This window comes from Lonchura striata, chromosome 1 (assembly GCF_046129695.1).
Source record: "Lonchura striata isolate bLonStr1 chromosome 1, bLonStr1.mat, whole genome shotgun sequence".
NCBI classification, from domain to species: Eukaryota; Metazoa; Chordata; class Aves; order Passeriformes; family Estrildidae; genus Lonchura; species Lonchura striata.
In genome coordinates, this window is record NC_134603.1 from 141,262,709 (window position 1) to 141,290,392 (window position 27,684).

The 27,684-nt window shown below is 39.0% G+C and overlaps 1 protein-coding gene across 3 annotated transcripts in view; it reads right to left on the minus strand.

Annotated features, from left to right (window-relative positions):
* MPP7 (MAGUK p55 scaffold protein 7) overlaps positions 1-26,739 on the minus strand; it is a 147,282-nt gene extending 120,543 nt beyond the window's left edge. For all 3 annotated transcript variants that reach the window (XM_077788708.1, XM_021543033.2, XM_077788699.1), the window contains exons 1-2: positions 26,641-26,739; positions 22,187-22,262 (exon numbers count right to left, since the gene is read on the minus strand). The gene's annotated coding sequence lies outside the window, so the exon portion shown is untranslated. The remainder of the gene's footprint in view (positions 1-22,186; positions 22,263-26,640) is intronic.
* Positions 26,740-27,684: the final 945 nt, after the last annotated feature.

The window sequence follows — 27,684 nt, forward strand, 5'->3', positions numbered from 1 at the left end:
GCACTCATGGAGACGTCAAAGAATCCCTGAAAGCAAAGTGCAAGCAAGTATGACCAAACAATTTGCTATCAGCATTACTTCCAAACCTTGATGAAGACACTTGCAATATCTAATCTCACCATAAAAGCTAGGCTGGAAGTGGAAAGTGGCTCCTCCTATGAAAATCTAGAAAGTGTACCTTGAAACAATCTATGTTGTTAATATTAATGTGTTAACATTGAGGTATCTTACATCTAATTCCGTATTTTACAGTTGTAAGTAGTAATTTGCTGTCTTCATACTGCCCAAAATGCAGCACGTCTCACTCATTGCATGGGAAATCCATGCTTGCTGAGTACTAGATTTGTCTTTACTGTCTTGTGTATTAGCCTTATTTGCTGCAAACCAGCCACAGGCAGCTCGGAAGACAGGATGACCTTTTGCTGCTTCGGCATTTACACACTACTTGCTCAATATACCAAAAGATATTGAAACATTAGAAGTTAATTCTCACTTAAAAAAAAATCTAAAGATAAGTGCATTTCTACAAGACACCTCTTATTTTAAGTACATAATAATGGCCTAAAGTGAAAAAAGGTAAAAACCTATAAAAATATTCATCCAATAGATTTGTCTAAATTTCAAAGTATAACAATAGAATATATTAAAATGGACAGAGTTTTCTGAAGTACTACCCTGGATAGTATCACCGACCTTTTACATATTTACATATGCAGAGAATATTTCCTTGATTTCAAATTACTCAAACAGTTCAATTCAATACCTAGCCTAAAATCCAAGTGACCAAGTAGAAATTCAACACAGGAATGGTAGTTTTCATTTTCCTGTATACAAATGAAAAAATAAGCGTGACAGGAAGATCTGCTTGTTCTACTTTCTCAAAAGATAGCAAATTTTATGTATTCCACTAAATTATAATGGAGGCTAGTATTTAATTTTTTTCATGAAACTATATTCATATTTACTAATAAGTGTTATTACAGGAATGCACATCAGAATTTTAATTGAAATATAAAATTATTTATTACATTCTTTATGCTTGCAATTCAAAAATTACTGGCTACTTCCACTGAAATTAAGAGCAAAAATATTATTATATTAAAAAATTAAAAGTTTCCTTTGGTTCTTATCAGTAGAAGTTAAAAAAATAAGAAAATTAATGTCAAGCTATCCAACTGCTTATATTAAAATGTATGGCAGTACACTATATCTTTGTAAGGAAAAACTATCATTTACTAAAAGGAATTAATGTCTTAAGGAAAGGTGAAGATCTTTCAAGGCAAATATGAATGTAGAAATTTATTTTCAAGTAAATGCTAACAAATGGTTGTAAAATCTGGTAATTACAAAACAATTTGACTTATACAACTTCTCTGTACTATAGTGTAGTTTTGCAGTTTTCATATATTTCCAAAATATGCAAGAGAGCATCTTCGTACGTAATCCCCAGATTCAAAGAGAAGGCACAAATGGCCTTAGGTCAGGAGCCCTGATTAATCTGTGGTGCTGTTTTTGAGATGATCTAACATCTAAGGGCAGTTTAATGAACACCTACATGTGCAACACCACAGTTAGGATGAACCTAAGCCTCTGTAGAACAGACAGCATACCTGGAAGCCAGATTGCAGAGACACAGTGGAAACTCAAACTCAAGTATATCTATTTAGCAACACCTCTTGAAAAATTTTAATTACCTAGAAACACTAATTAAAATGTGATTAAATTCATTAGAACACCCTAGGCTGCAGAGGCATGATGTAATTCTCCATTCCAGTTTCCAATGCCATGACAATTGCTGACCTTCCCTTTCCCACAACCTTTTGCCACAGCTGTAATAACCTAGCCTTACTGTAGTCTTACAACTTTGACAATAACTGAAGTTGAAGCAACTGTTCAAAGAGCATCTTGTGTCATGTAGGACCAACAAAACATTTATACAAAATGAACTCCATGAAGCTGTAAGTGTAAATCTCAGAACTGCTCCATTTTAAAGCACCTGACATTTATTGTACTGATATTCTTTCAAATTTGGTTGTAAAGAAAAAACTTCCCCTGATTAAGAAATCAGTCTTAACACAAAATCCACATATCTTATCATGGCAAGAGATCAACATCTCCACAGCTCAGGAGCTGAACAAACTGGAGCTGTCTGAAACCCTGCACAATCCTTTTGGGTGGTGCTCAGTAAGCAGCAGCAATCATTTACCACCACGTACAGAGACAGCAGCACAAGGGCACAGCACTTGGACCACACAAAAACTGGCACTACCGGCTCTGCTACATATCCTGAAGGGCCTTCTCAGCTCATGTATTTTTGACAGGCCGTGGATGCAAAACCAGCTCAGCAGAACACATGAAACACAGCACTATCTGAAACATAAAGAGACAATATTTCCCTGGCCCATTCTTAAACAACACACAGATATTCCAAACTTTAGTATCAGTCTTTCAGTCTCCACAGCTCTCCTTACACAAGAACGGACAATCTTTCCAAACTGAATGAGAAAATGTAATTTTTTTTCTTGTATTTCCAGGAGAAAAGACACACATCAACCTAACATCAGAGGAAGAAGATCTGTCTCAATGTTTGTTTAGGCACAATAAACTGTGCTATCTTATTTGTTCTCCTCACTTTCAAGAAACCACATGTCTTCTTTAAAATACCAGCTCAGAAAAAAAACTAGTCATGGACAATCAGCAGAATGTCACATGTAAAGTCATGAAAGGACCAAAAAAGTTCACCAAGGTGAAACTTGCTCTTATTAATCTGCAGGAGGTGCTGGGCAGCTGCCAAGTTAGTTAATTCAAATACACAAACAAGTTAATGATGACCTGAGGGAGCAACACTAGATTTACACATCGAAAAAAACACAGTGCAGGAAAAAATTAAGAAACTGAATGTACTCTATATGCTATTATTTCAAAAGCTCTTTAATGCACCAGATGGAACCTTCAAACAGAGCAGAGGCTCCCCAAGAAATCCTACTGCAGTCCCCATTCCCATCACAGAATTGGAATTTGCAACAGAAACTTCAAAGAAGTAAAACTAAGTCCCCTGGTTATAATAAGGGCTTTTGGAATACTGTATCATGCACCTTGTAGGGACCAAAATGTCTTATTGTGTTCAGCAAGTTTACATGATCTAAAGAATAAATAGTTTCTTTAATGATCTGAGTGTATGAGAGAGAAAACCGTGACCTGTTGTGAGTTTCCATTCAAGCTATAGTTTCCATATTTTAATACCAACAGTGGAAGCCTGAATTCTCTAAAGAGGAAGGGAACATACTTGTTCACTCCTGGGTTCAAAGATGCACATGAAAACACTTTGTTTCCCAGTCAATTGCTGATATTAAGTAAAAAAATATTGTCAGCCTCTCTGAGCAGAGTGAAATTATCCACATTCTTAAAATGCTTTCAAAGTTAACTGCCGGAGAAATAAAAGGCATCACTTCTAGTTTCACAAGCAGGCAGATCAGTTTACATCCTAAAGATGGAATCAGACTACTTATATAAACATGTCACAGAAACACCTATATACCTACTGAAAAACAATTCCTAAAATAATTGTATCATGTTCCTGTTTAAAGTAATTCTATATTACATTTTTTTTTTGTTTTAAATAATTCTCTAAAAACATCACAAAAAAGAACAAATATCTTGCCACTTTGCACTCCCCCCCCCCCCCCCCCAAAAAAAATAACACTTCCCAGTTACCAAAATATCTGGTATGAACAGAATCACTGTATGTCTTCTGCTGCTGCATTCAACCGCATTCATATGTTCCACTGCATTTTTATTTCATTTTGAAGATAGAGTAGAATGAAAAAAGAATTTATGGCTACACTGCATTGAGGACAGGCTGCTCAAAAAGAACTAGATTTTTCTCTCAACACAATGTTTATATCACAGGACAATCTCAAGTACACTCAAAAATAAATAAACATTTTACATGTTGAACAGTCACCCTTATAAAACAGATAGATGTTAATTATTGAAGTCTCCCTTTTTCCTTCTCATTGCTATGCCAGGCATTAAAACACTCTTTTGCTCAATTTGTCTTTAACACAGGCATATCTCAGTACTTTAAGGGCTATAACTTTCCCTAGTACCTTAGAAGCACCTGTCTTAATCTTCTGTATTTCAGATTCTTTAGCAGTTGATAGAAGCACCATAAAATGTTCTGCTGAGATCCTAAAAAGGTACAACTCACCTAATGACCCCACCAGACTTCACTTTCTAAATGCTTTCATCTATGTAGTTTTTAGTTGTATAGGGAGACTCAATTGTCATTTAGAGGTCAAGTTCATTTGTCACAAATCAGTGGTGCTGTAATTGGCCTGTAGGAATGAAAATTTCTTAAAACAATACTTAAAATATTATTTTAGTGAGTGTAAGACTTCCACACTGTCTCTTTAGGCACTTGCTACCAATCAAGTCTGAACCACAGCTAATAAAACATTAAATTACTGGTCTTGTCTGGGAATCACCTGTCCTGATTCCCATCACATGGCGTGTACAGAAGAAAGGCTAAACAAAACCTTGTCACCCTCTTGCACACTCTACAGCAGTTTTTTCAGTCCTACCAGAACAAATTGGAACCAAGGGATAACAGTCTTTTCCATTCCACTCCATTCCATCCCATCCCACATGGAAATGCTTGATCTCAATTGTTCCGTGACCACTTTGATGTGATACTTTATGGAAAAGGAAGTTTAGAAAAATACAACACTTGGGAAAGTAACCAACTTGTATTTTAGTATAAAATTATCAATACCTAGCACTTTCTTTTCAGTCACTTAAGTTTCTACTAATCTAGAATGTACCTGCAATCACTGCCGCCACTACTCTGGCTCTGTTTTGCCGCTTTTTGATCCACTTGTTAATAATGTGCACATGGATGGAAAGTCAGCTTTATGTCCTCAATATGAAAGCAAGTCATTGATAATCTGGTGACCCAAGCCCACCAACTCACACTCCCCCACTGCTGGCAAAGGTAAGACACACACCACCTTCCTGCTCAACAGCCAACTTTGAATAGGAGATTTAAAAAGTAACTAAGGAAATACCCCAAACCACTCAAAACTTAGCCACAGTGACAGCCTGTAAAGTACAGAATCCTGTCTTCAGGAGAGCCAACACTGAAGATGACACAAGTAAAAATCATTTCCTCCCCCACCAATCAGCACAGCATCCATCTGGGTCAGACTGGCTCTGAACTATCATCACTGTTGCAGTGTGTCTGTGGTCCCCGGGGTGTCCCTGGTGGGCCCCCCAAGCTGTGAGCTCGCTGGTAGCAGGCAGCAAGGAGACTCCACACTACTTCTGAGGGTGTTAATTAGATGAGGTCTTATTGGGGGTCCTAGCCCCAGGAAGCAGCATGGTTTCTGAGGGAGAGGGTGGAAGAGGGAGGGAGGGGGAGAGAGGGAGAAGCTAGGGAGAAAAGGGCCAAGAGAGAGAGCCTGGTCTCCCGAGCACACTTAACAGGGAGATTCAAAGTGGGCACTGAGTAAGACTTGGGCCAATGGGATTACAGACACAGGATACTTTGGGGGAGGATTACAGGCTTGGAATAAACCGTACATTTTCGAGGGGTGAGACAGAGCATACTATTTAACTAAAATGCAACACCACACACTACTAATACTGACAGATTTGTAAAGCTCCTTGTTGAACCCAGTTTTTTGGTTTGACTTTTCACAGTATGTTGTGAAAATAAGTTCTATAACTTATGTCAAGTGTAAAGCATTTTTTACATTGTGTTCAGTACCCCAAATTCTGAAAATCATTAATAAATAATTCCCTATTAATATCCTCCCAGTATCTTTCATGTCCTCCTTCAAGCACCTCTATTTCAAACCAAAATTAGTTTCTTTACTTTTTGTTTGTTTGGGGTTTTTTTTTTAATAAAGAAGCCATTTCATTATGTTCTCATGTATCATTACCTCTCTTTTTATTATAGTGGCTAAATAGCCCATAAGATTTAGAATTACATCAGTCCTAGAAACGAAGCAAATGTTTAAGCATTTACAAAATTTTGGTGGGAAGTAATTTTGCCCAGGATTTTGGAAACAGACTGTAGATTTTTTATTTCTATTCTGTCTGTACAGAAACTCAGAAACATCACAACATTTCAGCAAGTATGCAGGAGGCAGGGCCCAACCTGCCCATACAGAATAACTGGGTCACAGAATTCAACACCCATCTTGTCATGAGACTTGCAGAGGGTGATGGAACAGGGACACATGCTCTGCTTCTGATTACAAAATGCTGCATCTCTTTTGTCTTTCTTGATTACAGAAAAACAATGAATCCACAGCCTCACCACCCTGCTGCAGAGTTATCCTGGTCTCTCAATTTTTTAAGCTGAGCATTTTCCTGTCACCCAAACCTCAAAAGTGGACATTTTCTTCGTAGTGCAATTCCAAAACAAGCTTTCATAGTAATCTATGTTAAAATAAAACAGTTTTTAAAGCCTAAGATGTGCACATACACATTTTTCTGAGCTTATCCCAGACAAAAGTGAAACAAAACCATTTACACCAGGATGAGAAATGGCATCACAGTGGCAAGTGCAGGAATTCCAAACTACATATGAAAGTGATCACAAGCAGAAAACCTGTGATGTGAATAACATACAGGTTGTAACAATCAGTCATTAGCTATGAAATAAACATATAAAACCCCCCAGTACTTTAGTATTATGTTTAAGCATAGATGTCTGTTTTCCCTGACACATAGTTGAATATGGCAAAGAAATTCAAGATGTTTACCTGTAGCTTGTGAACACTCTAGAATTCAACAGCCAAGATCATTTATTACAGAAAGCTGTCTCTCCAGAGTACTTTTTATTCATGTCATAACAAGGAAGTTGTTCTTTTGAAACAAACCAAGTTCTGACACACATAAGATCTATCTAACTTAAAACCCTAGAGCTACCATTTGACACTTTCTATAATGTTTCTGTAATGCTTTTCCCAATTAGGAAAGCAGATTTTACTAAGTTCACATATTAAACCACAACTCTCCATCACATAACCAAGTCCTTCAGTTCAGTATCTCCTTACGCTAGTCATTATAAATTGCACATTATAATCACTTTTTAACTAATCTAGAAATAAATGCAATAGTGACAAAAGGGCTAAGAAACACTTTTAAGACAGCAAATTTCTCATGGGAAACAGAGAAAACCAAGAGATAAAGAATTCAGAATACTCATTAAAATTAAAAATGCCTTCTGTAATTACTCAATAGGAAGCTGAATAAGTCTATTCACTGAAATTAGCAAATTGAGTTTGCCTTCTTTTCTCTGAATTCTATTAATAAACAGACATCATGACACAAAATAAATCTGCATACGCACTTGGATCCATTTTCATTCTGTTTGAACTGGAATGTCTTGTCTTTGCCAATTTATTACCAGAGACAGAAACGTGACTATTTCTGCCTTTCTCTACATGCATCTTCTTTCATTTGTCCTACACATTTACCTATGTTCACATTTGTGACCAATTCCTGTATAAATTGGTAGAAGTTTATACCCACTAAAAAGTTAAGAATCTGGTATTTTTATATGACTGCTCAAAAGCAAATTACAATATTCCTGTGTTTGGTTTTTGTTTTGTTTATTGGGCCTTATATAATCATAGTGTCTAGTACAATCATGTCTTCACTTATTTTCTCTACACCTGATCAACCTGCCTACTTGAAAAAAGCAAGTTAATTTTAATTTGGAAGTTGTTTGTATTGCCAAAGTATTTTCTGTATAAGAAAACATTCAGGCACTTCAGTCCTTCACATTTTAACTAAAACTGCAGCTTGTGACTTTATATCCCAATACAACAGATTTAGGTTGGAAGCATTGTTTATTTGATCAACAGTTTGAAGATGGCTCTTTCAGAATTTTACTTGTGATTAAGATCTAATTCGAGGCTAACAAACAACACACCACCCTGTAGAAAGCTAAAAGAATTTTAACTGCAGCTATGAAACTAAGGCATGTCTGCAAGTTCCAGTGCAGGGTTACTTGGAATCCAAAGCACCCGCATGCTCTGCACAGTCAGAACACAACCAGCCAGATCCATGTCTGCAGCTTGGGGACTGCTGCACACACCAGATGCAGAGATTTCCCCTCAGCACCCCACTGCAGAAGACAATTCACCACTAAGCTGGAGTCAAGCTGCCTTCTGGTTTTGGCTACTCTGTGAGAGAACACTTCAAGAAGTGCTCAAGAAGATTTGAAGGGCTGACTGGAGGTGCACCCCTATGTATCAGCAGATCACTGGCGACTTAATGACAGACAGGACAGGAGCAGACAAGGGAAGGACTTTGAAGGGAGGTCTGGTACCCTGTACAGAACTCACCTAGAAAGAGGCATTCTGCAGAATAAAAAAAGAATGACATGATACAATCAACACTCTTGGGAAGACTTTGCAGCAGAATTCTGTTTCAGAGAGAAGCACAACCAGATCCTGTGTATTACAAGAACAGAGAATACACTGCAGCAATTGACAAAAGAGATTATGCCATATTACTCCATAAGAAAGAATATATCCTAAAGATAGTACTACAGGATTTGAAATGACTAAGACTTAAATATAGCCTTGACATAATACTGAATTTGTAAAATATTTTCCTGTTTATGAGCTCAAGTGAGTGACAGAACAATGGTATCATTCACAGAAAATCATGAAAGGACATAAAAGGAATTCTAGAAATGGTAATGACATTATGTTATGAATAGTATTATTCAAGAAAGCAAGCTTTTTAAAATTACAAGTTAAGTGTTTCCAATAATGCACTTGAAAACCAGAAATACTAACAAAATACTTTCCAGTGCAATTTTAACATTTTTTAAAATTTCACAGTATATATTCAGACACTGAAAGCAATGAAAAATTTACTTTACATTTTTGTCATTGATGCAATTGCCATTTTAACTAGTGACACTATGTCAGAATAATTAAAGTGGCAATGTATCAAATCCAGTCTTGAACAAATTATTGTGCAATCTGCATCCCAAATGCACAAAAAGGTGAAATTGCTAATGATGATCCAGAAAAACAACACATTAAACTAAACCTAGGTTTGTGCATAAAAATATAATTATTATTATTACTGCTTTTTAGCTTTTTATTGAGCTTAACAACATGGTAAATAAAAAACAAGGGGTCTTCCCTCTAAACAAACTACAATTAATTACCTTATTTCTTCTGTATCCCAACAGATCAATTAATGCAATGCTTTCATCTCCTATTGTCACTAGTGAGTGAGCAACTGAGAAAATAGGAAGAGGAAGCCTTTCCATTAAAATAATCTTAAAATAGTACTGCTCAAAAATATCTACTCCAATTTAAAAAAAAAAGTGTGTGTTGCCTTCAAGTAATGATTTATTGAGGAGAATGCCTCCGTAGCTTCTAAGTTAGGACTGACATTTGAAGAAGACACACCCAGGCACAAGTATATCAAACTGAAGTAAGCCTGGTTTTCCAAGAAGACAAGAAAGGTACTTCTATCATCGCATAAAATCTGCAAGGCAGGTTTTTTCCTACTCCATTAATCCTAATGAAAGCAATGCACATTCACAAGACCTTCTGAAACAATTTTCTTCAACTAAAATCACTAGTTCGCCTGCTCCTTTTCTGATAGTTTCTTTGTTCAGTGCTTTTCTTTATGGATATTAGGAGATGAAAGTACTGAACTGTCATATCAAGGAACAACACCAGCTCTCCCCAGGTAACTTCCTCTACAATTAGTCTTCTAGAGAATCTATCATGTTAATCACATTTCTCAGTGCAAGGTAGACATTGCCCAACTTCTTTAAGATCCCGTTGGATCTCTTGGTCCTTGACAATCAGCTACTCCTGCTTTCCCATCCAAGGAGCCACACAACCTTCATTCTGAGCAGCAACAGAGGATTCTCTTCCCCAGTCATCTCCTTGCTGATATCTTAATAAAGGTACTATCATCTTCTTGCCCCCACTTCCTTCTTCCTTCCCACTAGAAACAGACTAGTGCTTAGATTATCATGATCCTTTATCTACCACTCTTAAGACAAATTCAGTTCTAGAGTCCAGAACAGTTATTTTTTCCAATACCTTCTCCAGTCTTAAAAACACATTATTTTGAGACAGTATCCTGAAACAGAAAAACAACTGTGAATCAATAGCCTTATCCTTTATCCATAGCAGTAACAACCACAATGCAGGTGCTCACTGCTTTTAGCAATTTCAGCGCTACTGAAAAGCAGAACCTAACCCAGAAAACTCAACCATGTTCACTGGTTGAAGCAGAAAGAAATGTGTTTTAAGTTTCTACTCCAGAGTGCCAGAACAAAAGATGGTTGGCTGCACAATGCCTTAATGCCACAATGCCTTAGCCTGATGTTCATGCTTAACATCTGCTATTCTTCAGCTGTCAGACTGAAGAGGAATCACCAATAAGCTACACAACTCTGCTAAAGCTGATTTAAATGCAAATGAGTATCAGACAACATGCAGAGGAATAACAAGCTTCTGAAAAAATACACACATCTTAAAAACAAAAATAATGTTCCAGTGTGTTTCACATTATTCCTCAAAAGCATTTGCACTGAATATCAGCTAATACCAACTCATGAAAGAAGATTTAAGTAAAACGGTGTGTGCTAACATTACAATACTGCTTTCTGAACTTCTAACTAAAACTGAAGTAGAATACCACCACGTGGAATATTTAATAAGGCAGGAAATCTAAATCTCATATCCAATTTTCTTTCACCAAAACCTCTTTATCCTCAACATTACAGTAACTTCATTTATTCTTAATATTAACAGGTGCTGTTTGAATTCAGTGCCAGAGAAGGATAGGACATAAGCATAATATTACATTTGGAAACATGAGTGAAATTTGGCAGAAGCTGACGTGTTGAGGTATCTCAGAGACTGCACATGTGCTCCTTGCTGTGAACTGTGCCAGCTATGAAAACTAAGCCACTTTAAGGGAAGATGTCTTGCAGATCAGATGTATAGACTGCTCTTTCTTCATATTCCACACAATACAGTACAAAAATCAATCCAATAATGGCTGTCTGGGCACACAATGTTTCCTTCTGCTTTACAGCCAACCCCAGAAGTGTGCAATCATACCAGTGTTCAACATGTTTTTTAATGAATTCTGCTTCACAGCACTCAGGAATTGTATTTTTAAAGAAGTCACTCATGCATTAAGGAAACCATTGTCTCACACTGAGAAACACAGAAGATTTAGCAGGTTGGAGCTAAAAATCAGCAGTTAACATAATTATTTTAATTTTTTTCATTGAAGAAAGTTCTTCCCATTCTTTTTTCATTTCCAAGCTAAGCAAATCCTTGAGAGCCAAAGTTGACTAAATTTCACTCTATTGCAACACTGCCCAGGTAGAAGCCTAACCTTTGAGGGTTATCACATAGGGAGCCAAAACAACATAGAAAAATGCAAAGAAAAAAATTCTGAATTATTTTGAAGTTTCACAGATATGTTACCATCTTCTAAGGTCTCCCATTCATTGTAATCTTGCCATCCTTAACTGAGCAGAGTAGGATTTTTTTTTTTTGCAGATGTGTTATGTCACCACTTATAAACAAAAAAGAAATTATTTAACTTTGCAAGTAAATTCACACTTGGGTTTTCCAGTATAGCCTGCAAATATAGAAAATATCTTTTATTTCTTTTAAACCATAACGGCTATAAATTCCTGTTTGTTTTCCTGTATCAGGATTCAAAACCAAAATGTCTGTCTTTGAAAAAAAAGGTAGACTTTTTTTAAAAAAAAGGGTAACAGGAGAAAGAAAGAAAAAAAACCACCCCTGAATTGAAACAACTCAAATTTCATGCCCAGAAGGGATATGATCAATGACAGTCATTACTATTCTATTTCATTATTACAGAAACTCAAGTTGTTAAAAAGTTTCTTGGTCAAGCATTAAGTAGAAAACAGTACTCAAACAACTGCTAAAAATATTAAATTAGAATAAAACCAGATTGATTAGATGTTAATTCTCCTGCTCTCCAGTTGCAGACTTTGCTTTCCTGGAAAAGCAAGAAGAATTGAATCTGTGGTTCAAGAGAACACCTGACACAGCAGCCTGCAGGATACTTTGCACAGGACTGCCAAATCCTCCCTGAGAGGAAGGTGACCATGGCACCTGAGGACACTGTCCTAGGGTGGTGCTGGTTAATGGCTGCACTCGATGATCACAGAGGTCTTTTCTAAGCTTAACCATTCCATGATTCTACAATGCAGTCAGAAATATACACTGATGGATTCCAGAAAGTGGGCAAGAAGTGGTAATCTGCAGTCTGGTGGTTAGATCCCCTACCTAGGCATGAACCACTGGCTTACAGCACTCTGGGAAGAGAAAAATATGTAGACTTGAAATCCCCCAGGTTGAGAAGGATCCAGGAACAAGGCATCCTATTTCTTGGACTCCTCATCTAATTAACTGCTAGTCTACTACATATAAAGATAGGTACCAAAAGCATCTTTCTAGAAGAAAACCACAGATAGGAATATGGGACTGATTTTCTGATAAATGTCATATGAAGGTCTAAGGTATACCCTGGTTTCCTACCAACCAGCTTCACTCTACCAGTGCTCCAAATTACAGATTTCTAATTCTAACCATGAAATCAGAATCTCATCATCATATAGTCCTTAGATACCTGCCTCCATACTTTCTTAGCCAGGAGCCCAAATGTTATGAGCTGCAGTACTGAACATTACAAAGCTTATGCTCTTTGTCAAAACCTGGGACATAAAACCTTCCACTGCATTTTAAACAGTATTTGCTTTATTTTTTCCAACATAGTAGCCTTTAGAATTTTAAGAAAAAAATAGGTCAGGTCTTCCAACTGAAGCTTTTTAAAATTTTTTTTTCTTAAAATTTTGTCACTACATTTTTAAAAGTGTATCTGCCTTTTACACCTTCCATTAATACTTTTTGAATATAAATGTCTGAAGAGAACACTGATTTACACTGAGAGCCTTACAAGTAGCAAGTGTCTATAAATATTAGTCAGAAAAATATTTAAACATAATTCCAGTTTTTGATTCCTTTGTAACAGGTCTGATTTATCTTTGATCACATATTTTAGCAGTAAGTCATTAAATATGCACAAAGAATTTGCACACAGAAAAGTGATCTGAGGCCTAAGGAAAAGCACAAAAAACACAAAAAGGAACTCATGCACTTGAAGCAAACAACTGCCTGCCTTTACACATCACTTTGATAAGATTGTCTGTATTCCTAAATTAGATACACCACAAGTCCCTACTGTTTGAACAATCTTACTAATCAAAGACAATTTTCAGAAAGTTTAAAATACAAAATTTTCTATCTGTGTTTCTGTTGGTGAACTGCAATAACAAGGAAGCTACTATTCGCTTTTTTTATCAACAATAGTACAAAGAATAAGACACACCCTTCTCAGAGAACTGGAAAAACCTGCTATGTGAAAGCTGAAAAGTCTCCAACTACCCATTCCTTCATTTTACTCTACTTTCAACAGAACTGAGGAAGGCTGCAAGGACTTGGCCTTAGACTAACAAAAATAAAGCTGAGCAGAAAAGCAAGGGCTGTATACAAAACCATAATTATATCATTATAAAACAGTAAGAATAATCTGTTTAAAATAAAAGAACAGTCTTGGCACACGATTGTTACCAACTGGTAATGAACTGGTGATGAAAAAAATTAGATTGAACAGTCTAAGCAGCTTCATCATGTTGAGGAATTTAGCACTGGAAGAGAGGCTTCTAATTAAAATAGTGAAGGGAAAAGGCTCAGCTGCTTTTAAGGCAGACCTCCATATGGCTATGTCTGTATGACATAAAGCCTACAAGAGCATGAAAATAAACTTGATGAATAGGCAGGTCCCTTCCTGTCCCACGTTCCTAAGAGAACAATACCTGTCAAGCAAATAACATCATTCTGATACAAGTCTAAGATATAACCATCTGTCAGGCAATACCCCAGAATAATTACACTACAGAAGCAAAACCAGATATTAATACCACACCAGGACAAAGTTTGCCAAGTATAAACTTCACAGAGTATCTTTTCGTAAATGTCTTAGACTCATTACCTCACTCCTCATAATTTCTTGCTGCCTCTGCAGAAAGCACACCTCTCACGCAGGATCACAAATCTGAAAAAGCTCAGGTTGTTTGTCTCTATGCAACCAGGCACTCCTATGATCTACACCCGAGCATTCTGCGCACACACAGCAGATCATCTTACCCCAAACAGTATGACATCTAGTATGTTCAACAGGCCCTTTATTTGCTACAACCCTTACTACCTTCATCTCGGGCAGGAGGAGCCAGAAACAGCTTTGCAGTTGCAAGGCTCAAATTGCCACTTTTGCCCTCATGTCATTAAACAGAAAAACTACAGCAATCGTGAAGGTGTAAGACAATTAGATATGAACAGTCACAGAAATAACATATTCTATTAGACTAACTTTTGTAACTTGAAAGAGCAGATAGTGTTTCAGGCATACCAGCCTTTCAGCTTGCTTTACATCCAGAGATACATCCCTATTCCTTGCAAAACTGTGGTAGTTAAACCCATGGAAAGTTTTTCAGAACAATAATAAAACTCTGAGCCATAGAGTTTCTGTAAATTAATTTAAATCTGTATTTTACTTAACTTTATTCTCTTAGCAAAGCACAGAGCATGGTAGCTGCAATACAGTGTTAAAGTCCATTTTCAGTTTGTTTATATCGTATCACAGCATTTTCCTACCATTTCAGTTCATCTGCTTATAACAGAATACCAGTGCTTTTTAACCCTGTCATCCAAACAGCATACTCTTTTATTCACTATGAGAGCCTACAGATCTGATTCATAGTTTATTCAAGACATATGACTGCATAATTCGGAGAGGTTTGAAGAAAGTGTGCTGCAAGATATCACAAAAGACCTCCTTAGCCCTGTTGAGAATAAACAGACATTGTACTTGACCTACCTACCTCACCTACCTACCTACCTCAGCAAGCTGGTTCTTAGCAGCAGATGCCAAGCTCAAATGACCACTTTCACCATTTTCACTGCATCTCCACATCAAGTCTTTGATAATTTTTCATCAGGAAGTACCAAAGAGATTTCTGCTTCTTGGCATCTATACAGCCTCCTCATAACCCACCACCTGATCTCCCCTATACCACAAAGTGGGAATACTCACCTCAACTTTAGCTGCATTTCTGTCCATCACATATAGAAAGAGATAAAGTGGATACTGCTACAATAAATTTCAGTTAACTGCTTGTAGATAATTTTGATTATTTTGCCATAGTGTTAGATAGCAAAATACAAAACTATAACAATATCATATATATGACTTCTGACAAATTTTGACATTCAGCAGTCCGATACAAAAGTATATAAACTGGAGAATGAAATCTACTTGAGCTGGTTTTCATTTCTCTAAATATTACAAAATTGTAAGTACACAAATTTCTTGGAGTAGAATTCATTTTTGCAGAAGCTTACATTAAAGTGGAACAAAGTTACCAAGAATATTTTGCATCACAAAAGGTCTTTCCCTTAAGATAAGCATTAAAAAAGGAAACTGAACTCTTCAGAAACACTGTAAGCACAGAAAAGGAAAAGCTGTCTATGCAAAACTTCGAGCACTCAGAAAATACACAGATGCTAAGAACTGCACACTCAGTATCTCAAAATACTCTTGCTTTGTGTCTTCTGCTTCTTCCAAAGTGCACGCACAAACAATTTGCAGAATTCCCTCTCAGATATTCTGTTTACTCTCCTATATTCAGCCTTGGTGAGTTTACAGGCAGCCTGAATTATTTTGCTATGTCATTGCAATGACAGTAAAGGAATGCTGTGTCCCAAGTAGCACAACTATTTTTTAGTATATTATTTTGAAACAATACTTTCTGAAATACTGTCTTGGAAATATGACTAGGGGAACTCAGGAATAGTTGTTTATGCTAGGCTTCAGATAGCCACAAAAACTTGCAGTTTTTATTGGCAAGGTTCTTCTTTCTTCATTTATATTTAATTCCAAGTTTGTAAAACTGCATAGGTAACTCTGGCAGCTGGTTAAATCCCATGCAAAGTCATAAGCCAAAGACTCTCATGAAAATAGGTCAGATCAGGAACTCTCTGATAAGACATCAGCAAAAGAGAAAGAAATCTGCCTCACATTGACTGCCAGAGCACAGCCCAGTTTATCTACTGGAGGAAACATCTCAGCATCACTTAAGGAACTACTACAAGAATTACAACAGCCTGACAATACTCTCTTTTTGCTCTCTCTTCAGCATTGTCTAACAAAGAAAAAAAAAAACAGGGAATAAACACTGTGCCCCATGACAGTGCAACTTACTGACTGGGAACCACTGACCTAGGCTGTGGTACCACTACATCAAGTCAGGTCAGGGCTGAAGCCAGCTCCATACCTGGTGATCTGAATAGCTCATCCCTTGAGCCTTTAGAAATAGGCTTGTATTTAAAGTTTTTACCATGCATCTTTTGTTACAAGATTCCTGTATGATCCAGTGGATTAGCTGAGTCTTTCCTTTAGTTTTACTATTTCCAGGACTATTTCTCTGTTCCCTTCTAGCTTAGGTTCAGAAAAAAATTATCCTGAAATGTGCTGATTCTATTAAAAGAGTGGCAAGCATCTGACATTTTCCTTTCTGCACCTCATCACTCCTTCTGCTCTTTTGCCTGGCCAGAGAAAGGTTTCACTGATGAGGAAGGTGGGGAAGACTCGTTAGTGAGAGAGGTTTGATGCAACAATCATCTAACTCAAGGTCAGATGTTTCCCTTGGTAACAGCTGCAGATGCACACCACAGTCAATCTTCCTGCAGTGAGGACTGTCTTGTAAGTAAACACATACATCATGAAAGAATTTTTTGTACAGTAGATATGCATACGAGGAAGAGTTTATGCATAGAAACATCCAACACCCCTGAAAAAAAAATTACCTAACTACAAAGAGAAAATATGTAGTTTCCCATGTGTTTGTAACTTCTAATTTCTAGATTTGTGAGTCGATCTGCAACATGTGAACATGTTAATTACCTTTCCTACTATAGCATAGTAAAAAACATCACAAGATTTAGCACAAGGTAATTAGACATTAGGCTTTCGGTCAAGCTGTGGCATGTTCTTGTGCCTCCATTGGGAAGGCAGGCTGTCACACACACCCATATCAAATCTCATATCTCTACTCAAGCATTCAAGTGGGGAGATAACATCTTGGCATACTACTCAAGAATGAGCTTTCAAGAAGAAAAGGTCATATTATTACTTACTAATTCAGAACAATATATTATTTAAAGCCTTTAAAAAGTGTTTCAAGAGCTTCAGAGAGACCTAGTTCTTTCTAAAGGCAGCAAAATAAATACAGAGGAAGATATACATTCTCTTAATTTCCACTATTCAGGAGATTATATAAGGAACAACAGTAGAGGGACAGCAACAGTTGTTAAAGAAGAATCAAAACTTAGCCCTGTTGACAGAGGAAGAAGGTGGCAATATGCTTTTCATCCGTGTGTGATGGCCAGCACATGGCTTGTAAGGCCCCCACTAACTGGAGGGCACAGAGGGAAGGTTTAGCCCTTTGCTCACTGTCCTCTCAAATGCACACCTAAAAGTAAGGGAAATCAGCATTTGAATTTGACCTGCCAGTGAATGAGAAGCACCCCAGTGCTATGACAGGGATGAAGATGTCTGGCCTCTGTAGTGAGGACACTGCCCTTGTAACCTGGGAGCCAGGAGCAACAGAAGCATGCTGGAATCCTGCAGGCAGACACCAGCAACTCCAACCGTGTCTGTGCAGGCACTGGAAGAAAGAAGCACTCTTATTTTTATCCCACTGCTGAGTGACCTTATGAGCTGCAAATTAGCAGCTAAACAAATGTCTAGCCATAAGTATCACACACAAGATGAGGTTTTTTTTAGACAACTGAGGGTAACTAAATTTATTTAGTTTATTATTTATTACTAAATATCTTTACAGTGTGGGCAAGAGTAAGAAATCTCAATTAAAACATAGCTGCTCCAACACAGTAGAAACTGCTCATACAAACACACTGAACAGACACAGAAGGTCCAATTACTTAATATTTCCCTGTTACTATGGTCTGCTAGTGTTAGACCATATTAATGTGCATGAATGTTTTCTTGTCAGCAATCTAGAGATGCTCCATTTATATTACCAACATGATTTTTTTCATAGAGTCAATGGTTTGGGTTGGAAGGGACGTAGGCGATCACCTTGTTCTTACTCCACTGCTGTGGGCAGGGATATCCCCCACTAGATGTGGCTATTTAAGACCTCATCTGACCCAGCCTTGAACACTGCCAGGGATAAGGCATCCAAAACTTTTGTTTTTTCTTCCTGAAGTACCCACCATCCCAACTGAACAGCTTGTGAAAATGTACAACACACCTCCTGGCACTACATGTCACTCTGGACTTTGTGATGACACCTGTGATGACAGCAGGTTTGTTTTAATAAGCTGCAGTGTTTTGATAAGTAATGCATGTGTCTATTGAACTGACACATACATTTTAAATATTAATGCTGTATCAAAGCTAAATGAAAGCTTTAGAGAAAACAGAGTGAGTGATTTAATAAGGTAGGACATTTAACTCCCTGATGTAAGTTAGCAGCACTTAAAATGGTAAGATCAGTCCTTGGATAAAGAAACCAGATTATCTCTTTGTCTTCTTTGAAGTGCAATTGCTATCACCCATAGGAAGCCAAAACAGCTATCTGTAATTCATTAAATAGTGTGGTAAAGCTGAAAGTCTGAGGAGTAAAATACAAATTCAACATTAATGAAATGACATTTACTCAGCAGCCATCACTGATTACACATCCACCTACACAACAAAGCTACAGAATTAAAAACACTGTGTTACAATTGCTGTCTGCCTCTATTCACAGAGCAGTTAAACAGAGTATTTACCTAAATCTATCTTCCTACAGGATGCTTTAGTTCCAGACCACAAGAAAAAGCTAACACCACCTTTGGTTTGCTGACCCAGAAGTGAACCACTGGAGATAAGAGTTACTGGGTTGAGATGACCCATCTTCATACGACATGTTGGTTATGTTTCTCTGTGCTTTTTTACAGTCAGTTAAGTTGATAATAACCAACCAGAACTGATTTGGGTCACACACACACACACACCCCAGACAACTCTTCTCTAAATATTAAAAGAAAAAGAGCATTTGGCAAAATTCTTACATTCCCTTGGTATTTTATGACTTATTAAATATAATTATCAGATCAGCCAGCTTCTATTGTGAGAAAAGGTTACTCAGTTTGCAAACCTTTCCTAACAGGTATTACCTAAGACTCCTGTGCTGTGTGAAATGTGTGGGCTTGTTTTTTCTCAAAATCCAAATATTTGTCATATTAATGCCTGCACATGACTCTTTATCTACAAAAAAGTATGTTTTACAGCTGTGCTAGGGTATCTTTCTGTACCTAAAATATTTAACATCTTCTTCCACAGCCATGTGAGCTGAATAGTCTTCTTTTCAGACAAATTTCTGCATTGGTTTCTAACACCCTTCTGTTTCCATCCCAAGCTTTTTTTCCTTTGTAAAGGAAGGTATTTAATAGTCTTAATGTATCAATATGACCAAGTTTAATAAAAGGCCCTAATGAGAAGGACATTCATTACCTTCATTAAGTAATAAATGCCTACGTCATGAAATCGGGAGTTAAGATAATGTTTAATACAGTATGTAGTGTTAGAAAAGTTTCCATAGCTTCTGGGAAGCAAAAGTCTTCACAGCTGGCACAATGAAGTTTTCAGCTTTTCTCCAGTTGTCAATCTGGTCATTTGACTCCCAGTAAGTCACTTGTAATTTGTCCCTTTTAACTTCCCTCCTCCAGTAACTGCCTTGTGAATCGTTCCCTTTGTGACACTCACAGCAGAACTTTGCACAACTGCTCAAGAAGATATTTTCCTCTCCTGCTGCAGTCCAGAAAGCTACTATTTCCAGTGACAGTTTCTCCCTCAGTCTGGCTGACAGCATGCCCCGCATCCACTACAAGCAGCATCTTCCAGCATATCTAAACAGATGGAGACTGCAACAGCATTCAACCATCTACATTTGCAAACTGCAGCCATGGTTCTAAACAAAGGAAAACATCTGGCTTTTCTACACTCAATACAAAAATGAGCTTGCTGGACAACTGATCTCTATCTTGCCTCAGTACTCAGCTGCTGCATATGATTTTTGCTCTCCATTTTAGCCATCAAGATTTCTTGAAGGAAGCCTGTCTTCCCTGGAAGCACCCAGGGTGTCTCACCAGGTCCCATGGCGCAGACACATGACTCTCACAGCAGTCAGATGAGGGACCAAAGGCACCCTTCAGCACTTGGCTCAAAGCATGCCATTCACAGTTTTATCCTCTGAGGTTTGCTTGCCATTTTGATACCCTTGCTCAGACTGGTGGAGGCAGCTGGAAGGTGGTCCAAGTCTCATATTGTATCATATTTCAAACACTCGACAAGCTTTCGAAGCAGAGAGTCACACACTGCAGCTCAAGCCCTTTCAGACTTGTTGGGCTGTAGTACTTGTAGTGTCATTTCATACCAAGACAAAGTTTCTAGTAGGTATAATTTTGATGTTTTAAAGTCACAGATTTGGACGTGGACTTTGGACATGAAGAAGTAACCAATCTTTGAATAAGAAGCCTACAAACTGTGGTACTGGATGTTCCCATCCCCAGAGGAAATTACAGGTTACAGGTTAGCTCGATGTATACTGGAGGTAACACAGATTTACTGAATCAGTTAACCTCGCAGACTGGGCAGCAAAAGGCTCCTTTCAGGGTCTCTGGGATTCCCAGATGGCAAGAGAGCAGCAGCAGTGTGAGGACAGGGTGTGCCCCAGACAAGACAGCTAACAAAGGGCTGCTGTTTGTCCTAGTGGGAGCAGCACAAAGTGCCTTGGGCTGCTAGGAGGGAAAAGCATTAAGGGAGGAGCAAGGATTTTCAAATATGATTTAGAGTAGCGATTTCACACCTTCGTTAAGCTTTAGCCTTCATTCACCTTAACTAGGCATCAAGCTGCTCAATGAGAAGTTGGTTTTGGTCATTCTCCAGCCCTGCTAGTTTCAAGATCGTGCAGCTCCGGCGTTCCCCCTTCCACATGCACATTTCAATTACAATGCGATCCTAACACAGAAGTTAACTGTGTTCACAGCTTCCCAAATGACCCAGATTACAATGAGATAATTAACTGCTCATGAACGGCTATTCACTGAAAACGTCTATCACAGTATCTGTTAAGCCATTAAAAATCTTCATTACTGTATCTGTCAAATCTCTGAAGAAATTCAGGACTGTTTCTTTAAATTCAGAATTAAATCAGATTTAGTTCTTGTTTTCCAACTTTCCCGGACTGTGAAAAAAAAGCAGAACTTTTTATCAGCTGAACTTGTAAGGTATTTTTTAAAGCCACAAAAAGCCCTCTCCATATGCCAGTTGGAAGTTTTTGATTCAGTCACATCGATGTGTGAAATAAATATACTTCACTCTCATGTATAATCAGCAATGTCAAGTATGTTTCTTTAGATAGCATTCATGGCATATTGTCTGTGAAACAGCAGCTCTGCATTTTATATCTGAAACTACATTGTTCCTCTCAGAACAGCTTCACTGGCTAAACCAAGCTTAATCCACCAAGCAATACATTATGAAAGCAATAAAGGTTTTCCATGCTTTTTTTATAAATGGATGTGTGTGTTCTCAAATTCTGAGACACAGTTAGTAGCTCTATGCCTAAACCTGCTACACAATAAATTGCAACATATTTTGAAGTCAGTCCTCACTGTTAGCTGTATTTGCAATACTTCCCTATTTTTTCAAAACTTCTCCTGTCATACATGATGAAATAACATTAGAAAATTTAGTCATTCTTGACTCAAAGAGGCTGTCTTTACAAGACAATAAAGCAGTACACAATTAGACAACACACAATACTTATACCACATAATGGTACACCACTTTCACAACTTTATTAATACTAAATATGATATGAAATTATTCTTGGTCTTTAATACTGATCTATACACATCTATTTATAGCTCAGGACAGCAGAAAACAAGCAACAATCTAATTCAGTATTTGAAAACAACGAACAAGAGTCATCATAAGGGAGTCCTACCTGGATAACTGTTTTCACTTCAACAGCAGCATAAGATAATGCATTTTTCCGATTGCCAAGCTGAGAGTCTATGAATCTGAAAGAAAAGGGAAAGGGTAATAGTAATATGACATTCTTATAAGTATTGGAGATACTACATATTTGCATTTTTTTCCCTTCTAATTGTTAGGAGAATAAATTTAAAGTAGTTAACGTCCAAATATCTGATTCTCTACGAAACTACGAAACCCTGCAGAAACAAGAGAAGTGAAAATACTTATTCTAGCTGTGGGGAGAGAGGATTTCGAATTGTGTATTTATTCTGCCTCCACACTTGTCCAAGATAAATTGGTCTTAACATTATAATTAAGAAAAATAATTATTTTAAAATGAGTACATGTGAGCTTTATCTAACATCTAAAGATCTGTAAGACTTCAGACATTTAATCCCATTTTATACATGAACAACATGCAAATTCTGAGACAAAATTTTAGGTGTAAGCCTTCTACCATTGCATTGAGTGTGTCCACATTAAAAAGCCCTTACGTAATTGTGACTTCTTGCCTGTAGTAAAGATGCTCATTTGTTTGCTTCACAAAAGCTAATTACTCTGCTTTGAAAGTTAGCAATAAGCTCCAGACCATAACTGGCTGTGCACACCAACATCAAGCAAATGTCCACTGTGCACTGCCTACTGCTCCTACACACCGAGAACACCCCACACCTCTCCCCTTGGCAAGAATCGGAGCAGCAGACCACAGAACACACATAGGGCAGCCCTGGGGCTTGTATGGCAAGCACCTGACTGAAAACAGGATCAAGGCAGGCCTATTCTTTCCATGTTCATATGTCACCATCTCCTCTGCACACTGCAAACTACAATACAGTTCATATCTCCAATTTATATTACATATAATATAACTCCTCTTTAATATAGTTTGTAGATACAGTTCATGGGTCGATTCAACTATTATCTTTAAATACTGATGTCATTGAGGATATAAATGAGTTCACTTCATGAGCTTTTTGCTGCAGGCTTATTACATCACTGACAAGAAAAAAAAATAAAGATGCTGACCACTGCAGCAAGATGTGATACCAAGAGATTGAGTAGACTGAAAACCCTTTTATTTTAGCAGCTCATCTTTTCTTCAGTGCTTACAGCTGTGAGATAAGATTGATTCTAGCCATGATTCATAACGTAGCTTGATAAAACATTTTCAAGACAAAATCTGGAGTCCCAAAGACTAGTCTGCTTAATGATACTGGTTATGACATGGAATCTGTTAGCCTACCAAGGTGGGGGGGGGGGGGGGGGGAAATTCAAGTTGTGTTCTTGATAGTTAAGCATAATGAAAGCAGATATTCAATAGCTTGAAAGTTTTGTGCATATTCAGACATGCCTTATTTTTTATTTCTGATGGATTTCCTCTAAAAGCAAGAGTGACAGCTAAAATAAAGAGCAGGTCAATGTATCTATCACCTATTGCTGTCTTTGAAAACTCATTTGTCAAAGAACTTTACTGAACACCTTATGGCAATGCTCAAAAATTACTCAGTACAATACAAAACCATATAGCTGTTCTCAGAACTGCCATATGGCCAACATGACATGGGACAGAGCTAGTGGTCTGGGCTGTCAAGGGCTTTTAAGGATACTGCAGTGTAAGTTATTTGAAGTGTATTAAGTAATGTTTGCACTCTGTCTATTTCTGTAATACAGGGCAAGGTACTTTATTAGATAAGTATATGATACCACTTGTGGTAGAAATGTCCACAATCCACTGAAAGCAGGTATAAATAAATTCAGCTTTATTATTGTACTTCTAAGGTTAAAATTAGGAGGACACAATTTAATATACTCTATCTTTCCTTTAACAAACAAAAGCCAGCAGCAAGCAGATGAGGTCAGGAAGAATACACACACCATAGCCTGGGATTAAACTGCATTAGCACAGCTATGTGGGAAGCTTTCATCACTCCTACACATAATTCATGTAGTTCTAGATGGTCAAACTTGCTTAACTCACTGCAACAACTTTCCAAAACATACTCTACAAGGCAACTAACAGACACTTTGCTAGCAGCAAGACTGGATTTTTTTTTCCTGCTTCGACTCATTATCATAGCAAGTTCCACAGTAAAACTTAAAAAGAAGAACTAGTTTGGAGGGAAGATACCACTAAATGAGTTTTTATAGATCCATTCTGCTCCCTTCCACATGCTAGAATTAAAGGCTCACAGGTGGCCCAGGTGATTGCCACATAGAAAGGGAAGATTCAGTACATGAAAACAGAACTAAGGCTGGAATTTCAGTGAAAGGCAATATTGCAAGATCCTAAGATGGGAGTTGCAGCAGATTTGACATCATCTTCATGAGAAACAGTACTTCTGCAAGGCACTCAGGAAAGGACTGGAAGTTGCCACTTAGAAAACATACTTGTGACCATTTCCTATCAGGTGTTGGGATGTTAACAAAAATGTAAATAAACTTCCAAAGTAATAGCACATTCCTTAGCCTGCTTTTTCTGTACCTGGTATTGACTTTTAGACTGTACTCTTAAAAACTTACGGCTCTGACACATGCCTAATCTAAAATTTAGCTCCCTAACTACATGCTCCTACAGAGAAAACATTTTATTACAAACACAAAAACGCAATACTATCTCAGGTTCAAGGTCCATCTGACACAGTATCCTGTTTCTAATAAGTACTGCTAGTGGGTGCACAGAGAACAAGAACAGGGTAAACATACAGCAACCATTCCTTGATGTATTTGCCAGCTGACAGTAATCTGCAGCTCTGGGATTTCCCACCTCCTTTTAAGTGTACACATGTAAATATAAACACATTTACAATTAAGTCCAAATCTAGTCGATCTCTGAAATCATTTAGATCAAGTCCTCAGCGTTTAGGTTACTGCTTTACACCTTCTCATACACATGAATAAACTGGCACAGTTGAAACTGATGACTCTCATTCACTCATTTCCTAGCTCTGCATGATTAAATCACAAACCCTAAATTAACTGTTGCTTTTAGACAGCTTTTAGAAGCTACATGCAGTCACACACCCTGAATGCAAAAAAATCTTAATCCAGAAAAGGGACATCTAGAAAAATCCTACTGTTATTTCTGTACTTCTAAGTGAGATTATAGATTTGATCATCCACATCAATTAGGGACAAAGATTACTTTCAGTAAGTGAATAATCTACTAGTAAATTAAGTAAGATATTTCTATAAAAATGACCAAGATATAACATCCATGCATCCTGATGGAGGATAATACTTCATACCAAAATTCTAATTACTATATTTTAAAATTAACAACCACAAAACAACATGCCTCATTAAAATGGGGCTCTTGATCTAAGTAAACTTAAAATAAGAACTCTAGACCTCATCCAAAAAACCTAACCGTAAGAAACAAATTCTGAATTCAGCTACCAAAGATAGCCATGAGGTCTAATGATGTTGATCATCACTGTCCAGACTGTTTAGTCTCCTTCAAAGGGAAGAATTCTGGTGCTGGGTGATATGGTTTAATGCTTTAGTGGTTACAGTGATAGTGTTGATGGGTTTCACGGTTGGACTTGATCTCAAAGCTCTCTCCCGACTTTGCCGATTCTATGATCACTGAAAGCTATTGACCCTGAAGTTATTTTACAGTTTATTTAGAGGGAAGAAAAAGAAAAGATATGGCAGGCTGTTTAAGAAATCAAATCAATTAAGAAGCGCTGGAAGCACAGAAAGTCACGTTGTTACAAACACTGGTAAAATAAAAAGAAGCTAGGAATTCTGAAGTGAAAGCACACAAGTAGCACGCAAAGGCACCTACTGCTCTTCACAGCTCCTTTCTCAAATACCTTCTCCACAAGCAACACGCCAAGTTAATAGCTATTTATTGCTCCACGCAGATTAAATGTAGGCATTAACAGGAGCTGGCCTCACAGGTGAATTAAGTTATTACCAGCCAATTCATAAAAAAGCCTCCTGTTCCCGATACCCCATAAATTGAAGTTGATAGGTCTCCAGAGCCCGGCTGCGCAGCCCGGTGTCCCTTAATGGCTCAGTCACATCCATGACTTGCCAGAAGGAGCTCTGCGCAACGAATCCCGGCAGCCCGGCAGCTTTTAAAAGCCGGAGCACTCGCCGCGATTAGATCCGCCGTGAGCTGCCCGCGGGGGGGCTCGGGGACCCGGCGCTGCCGCCCGGAGCCGCCCCCCCGGGAGCCCCGCGGGCAGGGGAGCGGCTCCCGGGGAGCTCCCCGGGGAGGCGGCGGCGGCCATCTCAGAACCGGCGCCTCTCCGCGCCCCCGGGACCGAGCGACCGCAGCCCGGCACCTGCCGCATCCCCTCTCTCGCCCGCCGACCCCTCCCGCGGAAAATCCCTCACGGCGCGCCACGAGCGCCTCGGAGCCCCCCGCCGCGACCCTCGCCAGCTCGCGAACCCCCGCGGGGCTGCGGCTCGTACCTGCGGCCGGGCCGGATGCGCGAGAGCGGCTCAGCTCCGGCTACCCGCGGCTCCGCTCGCCCCGGCTCCGCATCGCCGCTGCCGCGCTGGGCCGGGCCGGGCGCGCCGCTCTCCGCCCAGCGGGGCGGGGCCCGAGGAGCCCAACGGCCGCGCGCCCGGGCCCGCCCGCTCCCGGGGCTCGCGAGCCATTGGCTGGCGGCGGGACGGGCCGCGCGGGGCCGCGCCGCCATTGGCCCGCGGCGGAGGCGGGAGCCCGCCCGCGGGGGGCGCGTGACGCCTCGTGCGGGGCTGGGCCGCGAGACCCGCGCGGAGCCCGCGGGGCTGAGCCCCCTCGGGCACGAGCCCCTCACGAGCCCCTCACGGCGCGCCGAGCGCAGGCCGCGGGAACCCCTCGGGGTCCGCCGCCGGGGCTGCCAAAAATTCATTACGGCTCTGTCCGAAACCGTATGCAAAGCTCTTCACAGAGTTGCCATTTGTGCTGTTAAGCTTCTTCTTATCTTTGTTTATTTATTATGCCAATGTATTTCAAGCCTTTGAGTTAGAACACCTTTGCATGCATGCATTTTCTTCTCTAAAAATTGGTTAAAATTGTTTGCTGGATATATGAATGTGCATCTTGTCCAGCAGCAGAGCCCTCAGACCTTGCAGGCGAAGGTTGGAAACCATCGGTCAGGGCTGTGCGCAAGGGAACAGCAGTGATCTGCAGCAGCTGTTTGTCCAAGCCCGGAAAGGAATAGTGGTAAAGCAAATTAACTCATTTGTCAGCTCCGTGCGTTTCCTTTAATGCACGTGCCAGCAGTGAACCACATCATTTCACTGTGATCCAACTATTTTGTGATAATGTGATGATGTTCCTCTAGTGCTTTTTGGAAATATCCTTAAAATGTACGGTGGGAAAATAATTCTTCGGTTTGCTTCTCCTGCTGGGTTTTACTTCCTCCTGTTTTGTCCCACTCTGGAGCCTCGATGTTAAGCCAGACACGATCCCTCAGGCTGGGTCTGGGTACCTGTGCTGCGCGCCCGGGGACACCGCGCTGCTCCAGC